Raw genomic sequence first — 21,139 nt, 5'->3', positions numbered from 1 at the left:
GAAGGGAAAGCAAAGCAGCTAAGAAGGAAACTTAACTTAAAATATGACGTAGAATTGCAGGCTTCTTGTTGTTGTTAACACTTTTCTGCCTTGCAATTGTAATTATTGCTCATCTCCATTAAACTGTACTTCCCTTGACCCAGAAGCCTGACCAGTGACTAGCAGATTTACGTGATGCTGAGAAATATGAGCTGTATTTCTCTTGGAATAAAAAGTTTGTGTACAGTTTGCATTCAGGCACTATCACTAAACTTGTCCACTAAAATCTAACTGAGATAACAAGTTTTTTTCTGCCAGATTACAGAAGCTAGTGTGGTTCCCTTCACAAAGTGTGTGCCCAAAGAAAGGCAACATTGCTAGTGAAGAGTCTGGAGCACAAGTCTTATGCGGAGCAGTTGAGGGAACTGGATTGTTTAGACTGGAGAAGAGAAGGCTCAAGGAAGACTTTATCGCTCTCTACAACTATCTGAAGGGAGGATGAAGTGAGGCAGGACTCAGCTGCTTCTCCTGGGTAACAGAGATAGGACAAGAGGTAACAGTCTTAAGTTGCACCAATGGAGATTCAGATTGGATATTAGGAAAAATTTCTTTTCAGAAAGAGTGGTGATGCAGTGGCACAGGCTGCCCAAGAGGTGGTGGAGACACAGTTCCTGGAGGTGCTCAAGAACCGTGTGGATGTGGTTAGTGGGCATGGTGGGGGTGGGCTGATGATTGAACTCTAAAGTGATCTTCAAGGTCTTTTCCAACCATAATGATTCTACGGTGCTACAATTTAGGATGCGGTTTCACAGCAGTTTTAACACCGCCTGGGTTCCAGTGCTCCTGCCACCCCCACTGCAGCCCATTCCCAATGATTTCGCTAGCACTGCCACATCAGCACATGAGGCCATCCAGCTGCAAACCAAGCAGCTTTCTGTCTGGCATTGGAGCAAGCCTGCCCTCGGCTTCACCGTGGAGCAGTGATCTGACCCTCCAGTGACAAACTGCAGAAGGAAGCAATAGACGTGCCAGAAAGCGTTCCACCCGCTGTGAGCACCAGACGATTTGTCAGCTCCGCCGACTCGGAATGCTGTACGTGGTAAAGCAGTGCGTGCTATTTCCAAAAAGGGAAAGGGCGGGCGAGCGGTGCGATTCCAGGAAGATCTAATTAGAGACAAAGGAAAGCTGAAACGCTTAGGCAGAGCTATAGAATAGTTCAGCTAGCTGAAGTCCTAGCAAACACTATCAGAACACAGACAAAAGCAAACAAGAATTCAGCAGATGCATTATAATAAGCTCATGATGTGGAGCTGCGTTTGGTTTCTGCCTCTATTCGTTCTGTGTTTTATGCAAAATCCCTGTGAGGTGAGATCCCCAACAACAGCCGGCCGACGCACGAAACTCCGCCTCTTCCAGCGCTCCTTACCCCGAGCGCGGCGCTAAGGGAACCACGCCACCAGCCGCAGCCCCGCCCGCGGGCTGAGGGCCGGGCGAGAGGCGGGGCAACAACCGCCGGCCCCTCCGAGCGGGGGCGCGCGCCGGGTGGGGAAAACGCATTCCTACGCCCGGCCCTCACAGGCTCCACCCCCGGCTCGCGGGGCGATGGGCGGGGCTAGCCTCGTTCCCACCCCTCTAAGTCCATATAAAGGCCGCGAGCGCCCCCCGCCCCCTCTTTTCCTGTGGAGCGGTGGCGGTGGCGGTAAGGGGTTGGCAGGGCGGATGAGTGCGGCGCTGTGCAGTTTGTGCTGGGGGACACTCGGGCTTGTTGGTTCACGCTTGGACATCCGGGGGGCACTGTGTCGCGATGCCGCGTGTTTGTTTGAAGCTGGAGCAGGCGGCGAGGCTCGTTCCGTGGGGCGGCACGTACAGGGTGCGGGCGCTGCGGGGCGGCAACAACCGTGAGGCCGCAGCCCAGGGGGTAAAGCACCGCAGCGGCGAAGGGACGGAGGGGCGAACTGCAGGTCCCGGCGTGCCTCGCGCCCCACGGGCAGGGAGGCGGGAAAATGGTAGGCCCGGCTCCCTGCCGGAAGAGGCGCGGGGCACGCTGGGACGCGTAGTTTGTGGAGGCGGCGGCCGCGTGGGCGGCGGGGTCCCATTTTGCCCCGGTGCGGGCGGTGCCTGGCGGGGCGCTGCGTGGCCCGCGCCATTTTGAGCTGAGGCTGGCGGCCGTAGAGGTGCCCTCGGGGGCTGCTAGGTGATCACTGCCCGCCTGCGCCGGCAGCCGTAAGGCGTTAGGGTTGGAATTCGCCCCTTCGTTAGTGAAAAGTGAAAAGCGGGGCGGCCCTTCGTTACGTTTAGTTGTTGATTACCTATTCTCACGCCGACACACAGAGCGACGGGAGAGAGGTATTCTGACATGAGGTTAGAGCGTCTGTGAAGAAGTCAGTGGCCCTTTTACTTCGTCATAGGATTGTGTGCTTCGTGAATCACCAGATGAACGCTTTAACCGTTGAGGCTTGCAGACAGTGAGAGCAGAATAAAAGAAACTTTATGGAAATGCATATTTTTAAAAATCTTTAGCCTGAGATGCTCCTTTCTCTATGGGAATGCTGCTGTCATTGAGCAGTAGTTGTCCTGGAAGAGCAGGAATTGCAAGCAAAAGAGAGGAGTAGGCTTATCTGCGAGCAGCAATTAGAAGGTGGCTGTATTCATGTAAGAGGCAATCGCTCTGCCTTGTGATGGCTCATCTAATGATATCCCGAGTCAGGTGTTAGATTACTGAGCAGTGAAATTCTTGTATCTTTACTAGCTGTTTGTACACCGTGGTTATTGGGTGCAATAAGTATACTTTAATTGCTTTCATCTGAAGCGAAGCCAAGTTTAGTGATCTATCCACAGTCTGCGGCCTTTGTTTGTTTCATCTGCAGGTGTGCAGTAATAAACATCTTTGTTGAAAAAAGGAACGTATTTGAAATGTACATAACAAATATTTGCTTTGCTTTGTGAATGAATATAACTTGTTGTTTCCTTGTTACTTAAATGGCTGTATTTCTTGCTGCCTTCTGAAAAAACTGCAAAATAAGGCTTGAGTACTTAACATTTCATTGTTTCTGTGACTTCAGAAAGTCTTAATGTGTGTTATAAAGGGATCTGCTACTAAGTATCTGCTTCTTTCAAATGGTAAACTTGTCTGCTATTTATTTTTAGGTATGAAGCAGAAACTTTCAGTGGTGTCCAATATGTTGTGCAGAAGCATTAAGGTAATAGTTGTTTTTTTGCTATAGGAATAGCCCTGCATGTAAATGTTTCCATTTCAGTTTCCACACTTTTGTCTGACAAAAGTATAGAATGTGTGAGGTGCTGGAGATTGTCATGTTTATATGGCTGTTGAGTGGAACAAAACAGAAAACCAGTTGCAGGACATTGCATTTTCATGGTTGCCTTTAAAACGATGAGTAATTATGTGAGTTAAGACCAGTACTGAGGTCACATGTTTTTAATTATCATCTCTTCTGTACCACTTCATTAAGTATGAGGGCCTACACGATAGATCACTTGATCAATGCACCATCTTTGAGATCAGTGTAATTTAGTAACTGTTAACTGTCTTGCATTGAACTTGTATTGGAGCTAATGTGAACCCACATACGTGGCCATATTTGAATGTAACTGCTGATCCTGTAAACTATGAACAGTGCAATAGTTCAGTTGGAAGGAATCTACAAATACTAGGACTAACACTGTGAATAAATGCGTAACGTAAAACAGAAGCTTAAGTGACTTGGTTCTTCATCCTAAAAAAAAAGGTCTGAAATGATTTCAGGCCACCTTTTTTCTACTGCGTATGGAATTTCAAATGCAAGTTCTTGGCAGACAATTGTACACTAATATTGATCATTTTGTTTTGTTTGAAAAGAAATTTTCTGCTGATCACTTCCTGACATGGTATTATATGAGATGGTGCTTAGACCTTTGTAACTGATTTTCTACTTGAACTAATTTTTGTTTAATTTTGATTTTAGCCCGCCATGGAAGCACCATTGGAACTAGAAGAGTATTTGGTACACACAAGTGGATTTTCCTGAAAGCTGTGTATGTTTTGAATGATCTGTGGAGATAAATTAACTTGTTAAATGGCTTAGCAACAAACTTGTAATCAAATTAGTAACATTGTCATGAGCTCAGACATGAGATATTAGTGTACTTCAGGCATGTTATTTGACATGATCTATGTTGAGATGTGTAGGCTAGGAAGGTGGGTGAATAGTTTGCATTATTTCAAACAGCTTGTGAAGGAGCTGGTAAAATATGTCTAAGATTTATATTGTAAATGTGACAAAGATTATCTCAAGGTGACTTATAATTATCTGTTAGTATACACTTTATGATAAAGTTAATATAAGAGTTGAGATGAAGAAAATGAAGTTGACAGCTGGAAGTTCTTTGTCAGTATAAACAGACAAATCTAGTTTTAAGTTTCCTGTTAAAATGTATTACTCATTTTTTAGGAGTATAGTCTATAGTCTCATTTTTTGAAAATGCTAAGAAACAATATTAGGATCTGTTCAATTTAACTTGTCAAACTCAAATGCCTACAGCCATTGGCTGTGCCTGGAAAGTAAAAATGGGGAGAAAGGGTGATTCCCAAGACTAAAACTTAGTCATCCCGTTTGGGTTATGTTATTGAATGAACATATTCTAATTGCTTGCTTTGTTTCTATCTAGGATGGCATATGAACAGGTTTTGATAATGGAAAAGTTGAGCATTGTGGTGAAAGATATTCTGCAACTATTCTGCAAGAGATAGAGGTAATACTTAGTGATAAACTGCTGACATTTTTTGTTGATGTATTCCCTATTAAAGCCCAGGGTATTCCCTTTCCAGTACAGTTATTGAAGTGGTGGATTGTGATGAAGTTGCCATACCTGATTTGTTGATGAAAAACTTCATACGGATCTGGCTTCTGAGTCAAAACCACTTTTCTTTCAAAAGTCATTTAATCTTTCTGTCACTCACTCTCTGCTAGTTTTGCTTCTATTCTGTCCCCATATACAAGCTCAATATTGTGTATACGGGTTTTGGTGCATGACTGAAATGGCTTATGGATGTGCTGTTGCTCAGCAGGTGGTAGCACCTTTAAAAGAAGGGACAGGACAAGCTTAGATCTGTGTAATTTCAGGTATCTTGTTTTGGAGTATAAAAATGAGAAACTTGCCAAATATTGAAAGTGCCCTGGTAAGAAAATGAAGCCTTGCTGGGTTTTGAGTTAGCTGATGACACTTGGACTATGACTCTTTCAAAAGCACTGTTAACTTAGGATGTATTCTGATGCGGGCATTAAGGATTGCTAAAGTTAATGGTTAGAGGTGAATTGTAATGAATTAAAGATGTTTCAGCTCTAGTGTTGAAGTAATTCGGAAAGGCTAGTCTAAATTTACTTGCAGCGGGAAGAAGATGTGCACAAGAATGCTCATTGTGCTTCAGGTGTTTTGGTAGCTGAGCACAAGGTCTTCGTTCTTCTCAGTTTTCTGAATTTAGTCTTTCTCAGTGAAATGTGGGGTTTGAAGCACAATTTCTATACAAATTCAGCTTTTATGTAAAAAGTCAAAATCTAGAAGTGTGAGGTTCTAATTTTGCTGTCTCCAACTAGACATCATAATTTTATTTCACTCCTCTCCTAAAGAAAGGCATTTAAAGACTGCTACTAGCAGTTTCTTTTAAAGAATGGGTTTTGTCTCAGTATGTAAAGTTTAAATAAAGGAATGTAGCTTTTTTTTGTGGAAGTGCTACCTGTAAAATAATGTCTTGTTTAGACAGGAGTCTAGAGGAAAGCTGAAAGTAGCAAACCTTGTTAATAAAACTAATTGGTGCAATTTTTGTCTTTGCAGGGATGCTTGAAGGTTGCTTCTTGAAGGTATGAATTCAATAAATGATAGAATTAAATTATAAAAATACATGTGTCTGACTTTTGAGATTAGATTATTATTGTGTCATGACAGATAAAACTATAAAATGATACTATAATGAAACTATAAAGATGATAGATTTGGTAGTTCTTTCAGGCCTTGAAAACTTGGCAAACTGAATGACTGTACTTAAAACTGCATTATCACGTCAACCCCATGTAAAAGTACAAGGTGACATGTAAACAATTACTGCAAATGGCTTATCTGCAATACAGTAGAGTTTGTGTATGCGCATCATGGGAAATGCTGCAATGTTTCATCACCTGTATTGGCTTTAATTATAAGTTTCATCAGTTCCAGCTCAAGATACCATGCTTAATTCTCCTGTTACTTCAGGTGTCCTGCATAGAAGAATAGTTTTTTAATATAATGCTTGTTGGTTGATTTGGGCTTTCAGTGTTTTGCTACCAGCTGAGAACCATATTCTCACTAATATTTTCAGAAATTGTTTGATTACGGTAGGGGGAGGCTTAGACTTAACAGATCAATTGTCTGTCACACCTTATAGCAAAGGTAAGTAGTGTCCAGGCAAGACATGTAAAAAGAAACTTAGTTTGGTGCGAGAACACTTGTAGGTTACATTTTCTGAAGCTTAATGAGTGCTGGTGTTATTCCACCACATGCTTAGTAATGAGAGACCAAATAGTATGCTGTGTTTTGAGTGACAGAAGAAAACATTTCTGAGCTAATGAAAGTCTCTTTTCCAGCAGGAAATCAGTCACAACTGTATGAACAAAGCTTCTAATTTGTTCAGGTATGTAATTAAAAAGCTTCCAAGCGTTTTATGATTGTCTGAAGTAAGTCTGTGTTTACAAGAAATTTTTAGTGCTAATACGCTTCAATAACTGATAACAGTAGGTCTGTATTGTAACTTCCTACTTACTATGTATGTCTACTAAGTATAAGATCACTTACTACCCAAGGGACTGCATGTGCCAGTAGTTGTGCCTAACCTTAGCTAACCTTAAAATCTACTTGTGAAGTTTTAAATACTTACCTTATTTATGTGTGAAAGGATGAAGAATGTTCAACTTTTTCATTGCAATCAGCAATGCTATCAAAGAAGAAAAGTGCATCATGCATTAGATTTCCTTTTGTGGTACAGTTTCTGTATCTCATCTGTGATGATCCTATCCCGAACCTGAATTCTTTGCTGAAAAACCTACGGATCCGGCATCTGAGATGAGATCAGAATGCTAGATTTGAACTTACTGAAAAGTATTACAAGTTCTGTGCAGTTTTAGGTGCTTTTGCACCTAAAAAAAAAAGTATACAATTCTGTGCTTATTTGCAAGTTTACGTTTCTTCCTCCTCAAATGAACCATTTTATTTAGACCTTGTTCTCCTTTTTCCAGTGAGTTGGAACGTTTTTGTCAGTGCTGCTTGACAAATGTGGATCTGTAACTGGAAGAAAGTGTAACACCTGGAGAGATGTTCTCGCTTGGATTGGGACCATGCTTTTAAAATCCTGCTGAAACAGTTGTTGAAATTGTTTAGCAGACACTGTTATAAAAAACTGCACGTGAACCAAAATTACTGTCTCTGCATATTTAAAATAACACTTTTTCCAAAACATCAAACTGCCCTCTTTGGGAAGGATAAACATAGCAGTAGGGAAATAAGTGGTGAGCTTCCATATATGAAAAAAGAAACAAATTATTGGCTCTTATGAAATGTAAAGGTATGCAGACTTTTTGATACTGAGCACCTGTAATTCAAAGCAATGGAAGTTGCAAGTAGACTGTGCAGCATTGATACATAAATTCAAACTGCTGAGTGCTTCTTGAAGATGTCATGTAGGAGACGGAAGGAAGTAGATAAGGTGGTGTGGAAGCATCAGCATGAACCACTTGTAAAAAGAAACACTTGAAATTTCAGGTGGTGTGAGGGAAGTTGTGGTTACAGAAAAGCCATGGACTAAAGCTTTCATTTTCTTCTGCTTCTAGTCGGGGTGAGAAGGAAAGGGGAGTTTTCATGAGCTGCCAATTTAGCATGAAAAGACCAGTATTGGAACTGGAACTGTGCCCACCGAAGAAGACATTGGCAGTGTTATCTGTTCCCAGCGTGGGAGTATAAGCATTGGAACATTTGCTTGCAGCAGTCACTAACCACACAGTAACATGTTAACATTGTATTTGTTGTATTAAGCAGATCATCTCTTTTCCACCAAGGAAGAAAGGGACTGTAAGTTGATTAACTGAGTAAGTTGCCTTTAAAGACAAATTATGCACAGAAGATGCAATCTACCTTAAGGTGTGGCTCTTGTACTGCATTCTCAGGAATGCATTATAAAGGAGGGAATGTGACAACTGCGTGGTAGCCAATGATCAGTAGTGCTGTGGTTACTGAATGATTTTTGGAATGTACCAAAATACAGAAACAATCCTGTAGTTTGCAGCCAAAAATGACAGCATTGGAGGCTAGCAGTTTACTTCCTTCAGGAAATCTAAAAGAACTTCATGAAATACACTTATTTCTAAACACCAAATACCTGGAAGGTCCATTTTTCTATCAGTGCACTATTATAGTAGTGCAGAACATGAAGTAGCAGCATCTGAAGCGTTGGGAAGATCAGAAATAAGTTTGACTACAAAAATGTACATTAATGGTGTGACTGAAGTCCAGGAGTGGCTTGGCTTACTGCATAACCTGCTTTGGTTATTCAGTAAGTAAAACCAGCTGATTTGCCTGGTTGGAAACTGCTTCTCAGTGAGGTAGCTATGTGAATTGGTCTATTGAATGTATCATCAGAAGCTGCAGAATTTTACTACAAAAAAACATCCCTTGATGGCTTTCGTCAGGATTCATTATCTATTAATGTTGCTGAGAGGGGTAGGTATTTCTGTGCTGTGTTTTGTATATGCTCTTGAATAAAGATGAGGATGTGGAAAACTTAACTAGCTGTTGAACATCAGTTCTGTAGTCACTTAAGGTGTTTCCTGACAGCTCATATTTTGGAAAGGTTGCAGAGGCAATGTGGCCTTATTGTACTGGTACAGGGCATGCTGAACATGTGACATTCCACACACTGGCTCCTGGACAATGTAAGCTCCCCTGGCAGTTATATACTTCAGAAGTGCGGAGGAATCAGTCTCCTATCTTAGGTCCATTGCATTTTCAGCTCTTCTCAGTGGTGTGCACACCACTGAACAAGGTGTAATGGACAAAAATTGGAACAGGAGGAAGAACTTCACTGTGAAAGAGACAGAGCACTGGAACAGGCTGCCCAGAGAGATTGTGGAGTCTCCTGGGATTTATCAAGATCTGTCTGTGCAACTTACTGTGGGGAACCTGCTTAAGCAGGGCCAGATGGGTCTTGATCATTCCCCAGAAGTCCCTTTCAACCCCTTCAATTCTCTGGTTCTTATGTAGTTGACGCTGTTGATGATGTTTAGTGAAGCTGTTGAGATGGTGAGTCAAAAGTTGGCAGTCTTAAGACACTCACCGTGTCTTCTGGAGGGGAAGAAGTGTGTTGAAAACCAGAAATGGATAATAGGGCAGCAATATTTGGTAAGTAGTATATTAGCTATTCCGAAAGGGTTTTTATATAGCTTGTTTAACAGTCCAGTGCAAGCTTTTATTTGCAGTATGTTTTGACTGTAACGGTGCCTGTCTGTCTGAAGCTAATACAAAGCATCTGAAGCTTTTGAGGAGCTCCTATGTGGGCATGTAGTGAAACTGGTGAGGATGAGTTGCTCTTCTAATTGATATCAAAAAGCTAGAGACAGTTTCAGGATTATGGATGATACTTGAGTACCTAAAGTACTTCAATCTTGATCTAAAATACTGAGGATGTTCCAATCTAGGATTGACAGTAATAGATAAAAGGGGCCAAAGAACTGTATTACATTTGTGCTTGGGATGGTGGAAGCCAATTTTGAGAAGCTATTCCTCATGAAAAAATGTGCCTCACTAAGCCCAGAAAATGACATGTGATGGACGTGTTAACTGCAAATCTTTAGATAATAAATGCTCACTGGGATGCAGAATATGGGTAACCAAAGAAAAATGTGTTACAAAAGATCTGAACAAGTTTTTTAACCATGAGACTATCTTAACAGTCTTCAGAATGAGACTAATGGTTATGATGTCAGAACATCACATAAAATTGACAAATGATAGGTATAACATTTGTGAGCTTGCTCACGGTGGTAGAGGGTAATGTTGCAAACCACTTGTGGATTTAGAATTTGTACTTTTTGTGTGTGTGTGTGTGATACTTGTATATAATTATGAAGTTGGCATCTAATGAATTTGAAAGGTATGTTAAAGTTCAGTTGCACAGAATACCTTGCTGGATTTAAAGCTTTGATTTCAGATGTTGCAGTAAATAGCCCGAAAGCCCTTTTGCAGTTTGTGTTTTAAATAGTTATTAAAATCTTGCACTGTCATTAGTGTTTAATTTATCACATGGGTATTGGGCTGTGATTCCCAAAATCAGTGGTTAGACAAACTTTGTCCTGGCATATTGCTGTGTTGGTCTTAGTAACTGGGCAAGAGGTCAGCATTCTCCTGAGTTAAGTGAGTGTTGTGTTTAGATGAGTGTCTCGGAGCTTCAGTGCAGTAGAAGAGTAGCTGTGCATAAATGCTTTGCTACCATTTAAGTGAGAAGTCATGCTTAAGGCAGGACGTTTTGTCTGGAGAATTTGTCTTGCTTGTGGAGACAAGTAAATCATAAACAGTACCAAGTGAGCTGCAGTTACTTTTGCAAAGTACCCGTGCTGCAATGTGAGTTAAGAACACAAGTGAGCAGAAAATGTCCTGTCAAGCTAACCAGTCTACAGAGAAGCGTGCTGCCTGCTTTGGTGGCATTGCTGCCTTCTCTTTCAGGCAAACTCAGTAATCCAGGCTTGCTATATAAATGTTGGTTATGAGCTGTACTGACACGGGTGGACATTGCAATTGAATTAACAGCTGCTAAGTTCCAAAGGTGGAAGCTCAGCAATGAGTTTTTGAAGAGAGACTCATTCACTTAAGATGGTTGACCTGTCACAGCAGTTTGAGCAATGTTAGACTGTCCAAGGAAAGACTTTTTTTTTTTTTTTAACATTGGAGACCATATTTAACCCTCAGTTTGGGATACCATGTTTTCACCACAGTTGAGGACAATCTGAGTTGCAGTGAATTAATTCAGCAAGTGGATATTACAGGTGAGCAGAGTACACATAGAAGCCTGTATATGCTGTGTGTTTGTATGTGGCCAGTGACTTGCATTCTGTGTAATTCTCATTAGAACCAGTATTACAAGTATTTTTGCTTGTCTGTTATTAACTGTCTGCTTTTCTTAGAGGATGTAAACTGAAAAACTAAAATCCGTTTTCTTTCAAACCTGATGTGGCTTTTTAGTAGATGTTGAGTTAGGCTATCAGGGCTGTGAAAACAGTACTCCTCAGCCATTGTTTGAAACTTCCTGTAGGCTCTGCAAGACAAAGTAGTATTTTGTGCTCAAAAGAATGACTGTATTGAGTAAGACAAAGTCTGCCTTGCTCAGTATTCTATCTGAGGATGACCAGTATAAGAAACAGAAGGATAGAGATCTTTTCCAGCGGTTTGCTTGGGAATTTCCTAAGGACATGTTAATTCCATTTGAGCATTACTTTGCAATTAGGGCCGATCTCCGTTTAAAAAGATGTAAAATGTGAATTCTATATCAGTTGTAAAATGCATAAAGTAGTGCATATGATTGCAACAGCAGGGAAATAGATGAGAGGAGCTAGGGGAGGACTAAAGGAACAGCTTATTTGTTTTTCTTTGAAGATACTTTAATATTGGTCTTGCTTTCAACTCTTACACTAGTGAAAACTACAGTAACTGGAGACTGGCTAAGACAGTGTTGCTAGATCAGCATTACTGCTGGAACTGCAGTGGAGATGAAAATTTCAGTCTACTGATGTGTGTTCTCACCTTCAGTAGCTCTGAGCCATACTTTAGGCTTGTAATAAGTCAGTACTATTTTTACTTAGGATTGAAGCTCCCTGTAACTGAAGGAACATTGTCTTGGCAATGACAGTACTAGTTTAAGGCTTGTAGGTAGAGAATTATTATTACAGGCTGACCTAAAGTAAACCTGAGTTATTTTGTGTATGTGAGAAGAAGCTAACAGATTAATAGACTCAAATACTTAGAACTTATTTTGAAGCTGGTAGGCTGAGTGAAAAGTAAAGATTGTATTTTTAGATCATCTAAAGGTCACTGGAGAGAAGAATACGCAGCCACAGTACTTGGTTAAGTTACCAATTTGCTCTTATTAACAAGGTTTGGTTTGTGGGAACTGGTGCTCCCCCACCTTCCTGTTCAACAGTACTAACCACACTGTAAGAAGTGGAACAGCAAGAATAGGAGTTACCTTCAGAACATCTTAAAATAGCATTTTTGTTAGGGCATCACAGTGCTGAGGATGTTCCTTCAGAAACTTCATGAGAAGTAACAGTATCCGGATTTTTCTTGATTATTCTTGAACTACTCTTAACAGTTGTCAAAAATAGTTAATTTTAGTTTCTGTGCCCTTGAACTTCTGCCAGTTAAGTTGGTGCTGATCGTAGTTTCTGCTAATTTGGTTTGCAGGCAATATGGCCACTGAAAGCCTCTTTTCTATGTGAAGGAACCTCTACATGAAGACATTTTGGCACCATTGATTTCAGAGTCTTTTTGCTGTGTTTTTTGCCTTAAAAAAAGCTGCCATGATGAGTAGAAGTAGCATGACTTCCATCTATGAGTTAGTAGTTTTTAATATGGAAAATACTTAATAATTCTGGCACTGGTAAGTACATTTAAATCTCTTAAATCTGTCTGAATGTGGCAACCAGTAGTTCTTATGACACAGCATATTGGAGAGAAAGGTACCTTTTGCTTGTAAGACTAGTAATCACAGCATGTAGATATTCTAAAACTCAAGTCTAACATTGGAGGAGTAAAATGTACAATACTAAATGAAGATTTTCCACCAACGGAATCAAAAAGATGGTCATGTGAATGAGGATTTTGCACTCAAACTCCATACTACTATGCCTTAAGTAGTAAGACTAGCTTAACTTTCTACTCTCATTTGTTAAATGAGATGCCCTGTAGTGCTTGCAATCTTAGGGCAGCAATTCTGAATTATACTGTGGTGATGTTCTTCTTTGGCCCTTTTGGTTTCAGGTTTTACTTTTAGTTACCTCTGGACACAGCTATATGGAGGTTCTTATGAGCAGTATGTTACTGCTGAGCTGTTGGGTAAGGACTGTTGACTTTGTGATGCCTTTTACCTGACCAACTTTAAAAGAAAAAAGCCTGTTAGCTTCAGTTTCAAGCTGAGGAAACTTGTCAATGTCTGGGATCACTGCTTATCATGAGACTTGAATCTTCACTTACCCAAAAAGAGAAGAAAATGGTCTACAAAGAGGTTTTCTTTTTCTCTGAGATGGCACTCCTGGAAGTGTCTTGGCCTTAAGTTCTGAAAGAAATGCTGCATTTCCTGAAGGATCAGTTTGGATGTTCCAGTTAACAACTTTACTGCCGAAGTATGACCAGGAAACATGACAATTTATTGATTCTCAATTAGGAAGGGGCTCTTAAGCTGACAAAAAGTATATATATATTTATTCCTAATTTATAGTTCTTTCAGATATCACAGTAGATCTATTGGAGCTTTGAGTTCTCTCTGTGAACTTTCTTACTCTTGGCCAAAATTGGGACCTTGGTGTCCAGAATTATTGTTGTCTTCAGCACTGTCCCTATCTGAAGATCCTTTTCCCCTTTTATCCTATATGTCAATCTGGCCCATATTGCTTTTCCCAGAAATTATGCAACAAATGTACTAAGAACCAAGGCAAAAATATAAAATTACAAAAGATAACTATAGACCTTCAATATGAGACTTCAGCAAAGGAAAGAAAAGTCACTAGGAAACTTTTTTGTCTGTAACTTATTATTATACTCCAACAACTGTTGGGCTGCAAAAGACTAGTTCCTGTAGTGATTTGACAGCTGTGATTTGCTCTTCAAGAAGTCATGAACAGAGCCTACAAGTAAGTTGCTGATTTGGTAAACTGCGAATGTATGAAGAATGATGGCCATTTGGACTTCAGGTTGCTTCAGATGTAGGAGAGAAACATTTCCACTTCAGGACTGATACTGGGCTCCCCGTATGTGAAAGTTCCAGGCAATGAAATAGCTAGAAAAGGGAAAAGTGAGTTTTCTTTTAAATAAAAACCTTGGAATATAACAAGGCAAAATATCAACTGTAAACTTCTGATTCAGAAAAATCTCAGTTCTCCGCAACTAGGCTCTGAATTCGGCACTTTTCACCTTGAATGTTCTGAGGTCTGGCTGGGTGAAGGAGGCACCTCCATTATTAGAAAAGCAGAGATGATCTGTGAAGATACTGCTCTAGCAGCAACAAAATAGTTACCAGGAGAAAATTGGCATCTTGCCTGAAAGCAAGCATTCTGAGCTTCTGCTTGAGCTTCCATTAACAATATGATGAGGAGGTTTAAAAAAATTTCCTCATCTGTCTGTATTTCATATCAAACTTCTCTCAGAAATTTGGCCATTAAGATAAAATAATAGTGCGGAAGATTTTCTGTTTCGGGCCAAACTGCAGAAAATTATCCATGAAATTAATTTGCTTTTTGTGGCTGTCTGAGACAGTGTTCCTTTTTGTATGGAAAAAACCTTTATATTAACTGGGGGGGGGGGGGGGGGGGATAGACTGCTTGTGTAAGAGATCTGGCTAGCAACTGGGGAGTGAAAAAGAGCCCAAGAGAAAATAGTAGTGGGTTATCAACGCTGTTAACTGTCAGCCAGAGGGTAGAAGAAACACTGTGGTATCTAGAGATAGGACAGTAGGTAATGGTCTTCAGCTGTGCTAGGGAGATTCAGGTTGGACATCAGGAAAAATTCTCAAGAGTGGTGAGGCAGTGGCACAGGCTGCCGAGAGAAGTGGCGGAGTCGCCATCTTTGGGGGTGTGGATGTGGCGCTGAGGGATGTGGGTAGTGGGCATGGTGCGGGTGGGTTAACCATTGGACCTGGTGGTCTTAGAGGTCGTCTCTAACCTTAATGATTCTGTGGTCTCTTCTGAGCTACAGAAAGCAGGTGAACAGCTAAGCTGTAATGTCTCATGTTTTGCTTTGGTAGGTATTGACATAAAATGTGCATTATAAATATGTTTCCATTTCAGTATCACTCCTTGCACATTTCTGGTTCTGTTTTTTTTTTTTTTCCCATTGTGTCCTTGGACTGGAAGAGTTGCATAATCTTTTCCAACGAAAAAATTTTTGTGCACATTGCTTCCAGCCTCCTCTCACCTCAGCAGATCTGTATCAGTACTGTTACTCTGAAATTGGTAAATGGCTTCCATGCATTTAATTTACCAACTTGGATTGATCTTTCAATAAAAATTTAAAGAAATTAGGGGGGAAAAAAGATGTTGTTACTAAATCACAGGCATTTACCTGTTAGTATAAATGAGTAAGTTTTTTGTCATAATATATACCTGAGAGAGAAATAAAACTTCACAGTGGATGTGGCAGTAAAATGTAAAAACACCTGAACTGGAATGTTACGAGAATTTAAGAGGTTCCTGCATTTAACTTTAAGCTGTGATTTTAACAGTTGGTTTTCTGGATGTGCTCAGATACCTGTATTGATCCTGCAGGAAATAAAAGTTGATTTATTAGCACATAATAAATTATCTTAATATTTTATTCTATATATTAATATTTATAATAAATTTATTAGCAGTAGAAATGTGTATGTTCACAACCACATTGACTCCTGCATTGCTGTCCTCTAGTACAGTACTCAAAGAGGAGAACCCTGGAGATGCTGGAAGTGTTTTGGTTTTATTTGAATGAAAACAGGTCTACTTTTATCAGTCACCTGTTTGAGTAGTGATAATCAAGTATGATTTTTGTTTCTAATTGACATTTGTAGATTAAGTTTTGAAAATGAAACTTCACTGTAATTCTTTGTTTGCTGCTACCTTTTAAGATCAAAAGTAAAAAACCCACCAAAATTATATATTTTTTGCAGGATCAAAGAGACTTCTATGTTTATTTTCTGGAGGCAGACTGGAAGAATAATATTCCTCATGTCCCCTGCAGATCAAAGAGGGGTGAAAACTTTAAACAGCAGTTTTAATTTTTCTAGTGCCCAGTTGCTAAGTAAAATTAAGGTTTACCTAAGGAACTAGAGCACTGCTTCTAGCATAATGCAGCAGTAATAGTTATTCCCATATTAAATTACAGGATTTGTTCAGGTTTGAGAACAGGTTATGTTGTCTGCACTTCCCTGTGCAAAACTATGAAGAAATACCTGGTCTGCTCTGCATAAGCTGGAAAGATTAAACTCAGTTATGTCTGCCAGCCAAGATAGCTAAGATCCAACTCAGCATTCACCAGCATAGAATAGTTCTTCCGAAAGACTACTGGAAAGCAGCAAGCAGAGCCTGAGATTCTGATAGTGTTTATATACTGCATTTATATCTGCCTTGTACCTGGCAAGGAATGTAAAGAAAAAAAGTCTGGTCTTACGGGGTCCTTGAAGATGCAAGATTATTTGGGCTCACCCATGCTTGAAAGGATTTTTAGGTTGTTTGCTTACATATTAAATAGTATGGAACACTTAACCTGAAAGCTGTGTTACAACTGCTGCATCAGGCACTTTCCCTCCTGGGTAATCAGCAATCCTTGCTAGTCAGATAGCTCTGCCACATGAGTCCAAATGTTGGCATCTGACCATCTATGCCACTGGAGGGTTAATGTAGTCCCTGGGCCAGCTAGCATTCACCTGGAATATTTGGGCATGGCTTAGAAATTGATGTAATTGAGAACTGAGCTATGGGAGCCAAGCTGTGCTGTTCACAGCAACCTTGGATGATCCCAGTGATCTCCATCCTGTTGTTTCTCCATTTAGTCTTTTTTTTTTTTTTTTTTTAATAATGTGTGCCAGATACTGGAATCTGACAACTGGTAGCCCAGACCAGGAATGTTTGGATGCTACTGTACAGGGAAGTGATAGGCAGGTCTGGTCAGTACTTAGAGTGGAGGAAGACTTACATCAGGCTGTTTGTTCTGCATTGACGCAGCTTACAGCTCTACTTCACAAATTGCAGCTTCAGCACTTGGCTGCCTCCCCCTGTGTGAGTGAACAGGACAACACTGCTGTCCTGCAGTGACTTCAAGATGCTTCAATTCAGATACCTAGGAGGAATGCTCTCTACAGGACTCTAAGTCCTTGTGAGGCAAAGAGTACTTGGATGGGATGGAATCTGTTTAATTCAGCCCCTCTGTCCAATATTGAATAATACTGGAGTGGAGGGGGCAAGTGCTTTCACTTTGCTTGATGTTTAATCTTTCCTTTAAGCTTTGCCAAATACTGACCCAGGGGTAACATCTGATGCCTTAAAGCACCAGATGGTAGGTAAGAGAAAAAGGACCAAAAAAGCAGTTGTAGTCAAACTCATTTTTGTACCCACAGCAATAGTAAAGCAACACTTTTCTTCAGACTGGGTGGTTTGTTCCCATAGCTCCCTCACCTTTTATAAGCTTAGGAGCTATTTGAGAGAGAGAAATCTGTGATTTGTTAGATCTGTAGTGGGATGAGGAATATGTGATTAGAGGGAATCTGGAGGAAGAGGAACATTGGCATGTGCAGTTCTGCAAGAAGTGGGGAGGGTTTGGGATGAAAGAAACTGCTGAGCAACTGCATGTCCAGCATGTTGCAGTGGCACAGTGTACAGTCAGACTGAAGAGTTGCGAGCAGTATTCAGCCGCTGGTAATGGGCATTTGCAAAGGGAAATAGGCAAAAACAGGGCATGCACGGATACGATGGTACTTTTGGTATGCTCTCACAGCCTACACTGAACATTGCTGCAGAATTTAAATTAGAGTGATCTTTGCATTATAATAATTTTAGATGGGAATTTCTTCTGTTCAGCTACAAACTTCTTGGTGGCTGCGATTTCATGTGACACTGAACTCCCCACTGTAGTTACATGTGTGCAGAAGTAGCTCTTCTGAGCTTGCTATTTACCAGGTCCATCTGGTCCATTTAGAAAAAGGGGTGTACAGTTATTCCCTAGTTCTCTCCATGGTGCTTCTGTGGCTTTGTAGAACTGTATTATGTTCCTTGATTGTCTTTTGGCCATGTTGAAGATCCCTAGTCAACTTAGTGAAATCCACCTCTTGAGCATCCTTGTTATGCTTTTCTATGCAGCTTCCTATTCTGTCTTTTTGTAAGTGGAGAATTAGACCTGCACGTGGTGTTGAAAAGGCTGGCACAACGTGGGTCTATAAAACAGTACAGTAATCTGCTGGCTCGTTCCTTATCCTTCCCGAATACCTCCTAACACTTTTCTCTTTTGCTGCTAAGCAAAGGGCACATATAGTTCCTTGTAACAAGTCTCAGCATCTGTTTTCTGAGTGATAGTAGCTTGAGATGGCTTTGAGTTTGCGTTCCCCATACACAGAGAAGCAATTTTGCTGTTCTGTGTGTGTGCTAAAATAGAGTGCTCTCCTACTCCACATCTCTCAATATTTGCATGTCTTAATCTATGGCATGCTGTGAAAGACACTGAATTCTACAGTGATAGCTCTTCAGCCCATGACTGATAAATTACTTAAAAACTTGTAATTTAAATTAGAAAAAAGCTAAAGGTATTAGTGGAATGCGAACTAATGTACCTTTTGCAGTTTCTGTTGTGCCTTTCTTTCTTGATGTTAGCTCTGGAATGTTTGATTGGGGCAGGATGTACCTGTGTGTGTGTGGAGGACACGTTGAATGTAAAGAAAAAAAAGTATTTAGTGTTGGACAGAAGGAATGAAACACATGTTTCAAATAATTAACAGTCCAGTATTGTTTCACTGGCACTCTTATAGCAGAGAAGCAGAAAGCAAATGGGAGAAAGTTCACAAACGTTGTTTCAAGGCTTTCAACATATACGTATGTAAACATATATACACACACACACACGCACACACACACATACACATTAAATCAGAAGGTTCTCCAAGAGTGTCTTCAGTGACAGGTGTAGAACAGGCGACTTACAGCTAGGAGTGATATTTGCTGTATGACTGGTGGTTGACCCCTCTAATTGTAGCCTGTGTATTCTGGAGCTTGCTTTTAAACAATTATTTGGATAAGCCTCAATTTTGTGTGCACGCAGAAGATAATGTGCCATCTTAATAAGCATTGTAGAAGCTGAAGGCAAGAAACCCACTGCAGCTGAGTCTCCTGGGGTTTTCAGTAGCTAAAAGCCAAAAAATAGTTTTAATCATATGGTCAAGTTTATTTTTCAATGCTTCATCCATACAACTCTATATTTGACCCCCTTATGGTCACCGGTTGCAGTACTGGAGAGGGTCAGCTCTCCAGCTGTGACTTCAGAGGAGCTCTGCTGCAGTTGCAGTTGCTCTAGAAGCAAGGACGGGGAGCTTGTATCTCAGTAACAGGAGTTCTCACAATCTATGTGTAGTGAGAAGTCAAAGTCTTCTTCCTAGTGATACTGAGGCTAATACATGGACTATATTTATAGAAACTGCCTGTCAGACTCTTTCTCCTTTCTGTGTAAAATAAATAAATAATAATAATAATAAAAAAATCACCCAGTCAAGTAGCTGTAACTGGCTCTTGGTCAGCTGGGATTTTAAGAAGGGGTGCAAATCTGTGCTTGTCCTAACCATTTTTAAATTTCCATTTTAAGAAGGAAAAGGAAAAAGCATAAAGGCGTGTTTTTCCTCTAAAATGATCCTGACAATGTGCATTTCTTTCTCAGCAGTCTGCCATTTGTAGTTAGTCAGCTCCACTGTCAGAAAATTTTACTAGTCCATTCAGTGAATTAATCCATTTATGAAATATAGATATGCCTCTGGCTCACATGTGTAAACACCTCAGCTTCTGGAAACATCTGACAATAAAATGCTTGGATGCAGTGTTAGTGGAAAAAAATGGTCTATCAATTTGTTTTTGTAGGTACCTATCAATATTACCAATCTGAAAGCTGTCTTTTTAAAAACTCTTCCTTTCTGAAGGGCACAAAATATTTTTATAAAGAATGTAATGATATCACAGAATGCCTTGGGTTGAAAGGGACCATTTCCAACCCCTTGCTGTGAGCAAGGCTGACCCCAACCAGCTTAGACTGCCCAGGTGCCATCCAGCCTGGCCTGTAACACCCTCAGGGATGGGGTATCCACAGCTCTGGGCAGCTGTGCCAGTGCCTCACTGCCTTCTGAGTAAAATATTTCTTCCTAAAATCTAACTAAAATCTATCCTGCTTTAGCTTACAACCATTCCCCCTATCACCTATCAGATCTTGTAAAGTTGTTCTCCCTCCCGCTTATAAGCTCCTTTTCGGTATACGATTAACAGCACAGCAACTTTTCACTAAAAAAAAAAAAATATTTTTTTTGCTGAATGTTTTCAGGCAGGTTTATTTTGGACAGGTTTGTTTGTTTGTTTTAATGTGTGGAGTGGTAAAGGTTTTAATGAGTTCCTGTGGCATCAGGAGCTTGAAGAGATTTTGCTCCTGTATTGCTGGATAGCAGCTTCGTTTTGTGTACGTACACAGCAGCTTGTGAATATCTCATGACAGTGAATTTGTCTGCTGTTTCTGCTTGCTCCTCTGTGTGGTTTTGAGGGGGTTTGATATACTGGAGATGCTGAATGTTGCGGGCTGGGCTGTGAGGCAGTAGTTCTTTGTCGATGTGATGCCTTGGAGGAAGTAACACCTAGCGTGCCTTCCTGCCTGTATTTTGTCTTTTTCTGGAGTTGCAGGTCTGGCAGAGTTTATGGGGTTGGCTTCTGTAAGGTTCGCGAGCTAGGGCTGTCGGGAACTGCAATTCAGGAGGCTCCCACATCAGGGACGTACATCTGACAACGCCCTAAACGTGGCTAGATGTGCTTTCCGTGTCGGCGTTAGGAACATTAGAGGAACATTTGGAAGTAAAACGCGAAATGAGCACACGCTCTGAGGGGCTCGGTGACGCCTCATTTCACGGCTTCGCCTCTACGAATAGCGGCGGTGCCCGCGGGGCTCCTCTCGGGGAGCTCCCGGCTCTGAGGAACGCGCGTTGGAGGAGCGGGTGGAAGAGCCCGCCCGAGGAGGTTGAAGGAGAGCCAGAGGCGATGCGGTGATGCGGGGACAGCCGCCTGAGGGGGACGGACCGGTGCCCTCCTGAGGCGGGGCGGCTCCCGGTCGCGCTCCTGAGGGGCCGGAGTGCGCCGCCTCCCCGTTGGCCGCCGTGGGCTGGATGCCGGGCTGCGGG

At 41.1% G+C, this 21,139-nt stretch overlaps 1 long non-coding RNA gene and 2 other non-coding genes across 7 annotated transcripts; all 3 read left to right on the top strand.

Moving 5' to 3' along the window:
- Positions 1–1,658: 1,658 nt before the first annotated feature.
- Positions 1,659–14,555, top strand: LOC125689441 (uncharacterized). 5 transcript variants are annotated; one of them, XR_007375272.1, is made up of 9 exons: positions 1,659–1,678; positions 3,127–3,179; positions 3,942–4,011; positions 4,645–4,728; positions 5,809–5,834; positions 6,597–6,640; positions 7,242–11,036; positions 12,451–12,646; positions 13,027–14,555. It is a non-coding gene; the product is annotated as an uncharacterized LOC125689441 (long non-coding RNA). The 5 variants fall into 5 exon arrangements; XR_007375274.1 differs by having other exon boundaries at positions 7,242–8,718; positions 12,451–14,555; XR_007375270.1 differs by having other exon boundaries at positions 12,451–14,555.
- Positions 4,823–4,890, top strand: LOC125690250 (small nucleolar RNA SNORD50). The gene has a single exon (XR_007375574.1). It is a non-coding gene; the product is annotated as a small nucleolar RNA SNORD50 (small nucleolar RNA).
- On the top strand, positions 7,003–7,070 carry LOC125690249 (small nucleolar RNA SNORD50). Its single transcript, XR_007375573.1, has one exon. It is a non-coding gene; the product is annotated as a small nucleolar RNA SNORD50 (small nucleolar RNA).
- Positions 14,556–21,139: the final 6,584 nt, after the last annotated feature.

Source organism: Lagopus muta, chromosome 2 (assembly GCF_023343835.1).
Source record: "Lagopus muta isolate bLagMut1 chromosome 2, bLagMut1 primary, whole genome shotgun sequence".
Classification (NCBI taxonomy): Eukaryota; Metazoa; Chordata; class Aves; order Galliformes; family Phasianidae; genus Lagopus; species Lagopus muta.
Note: the sequence above shows the minus strand (reverse complement) of the source record. Positions and strands in the feature narration are given on the sequence as shown.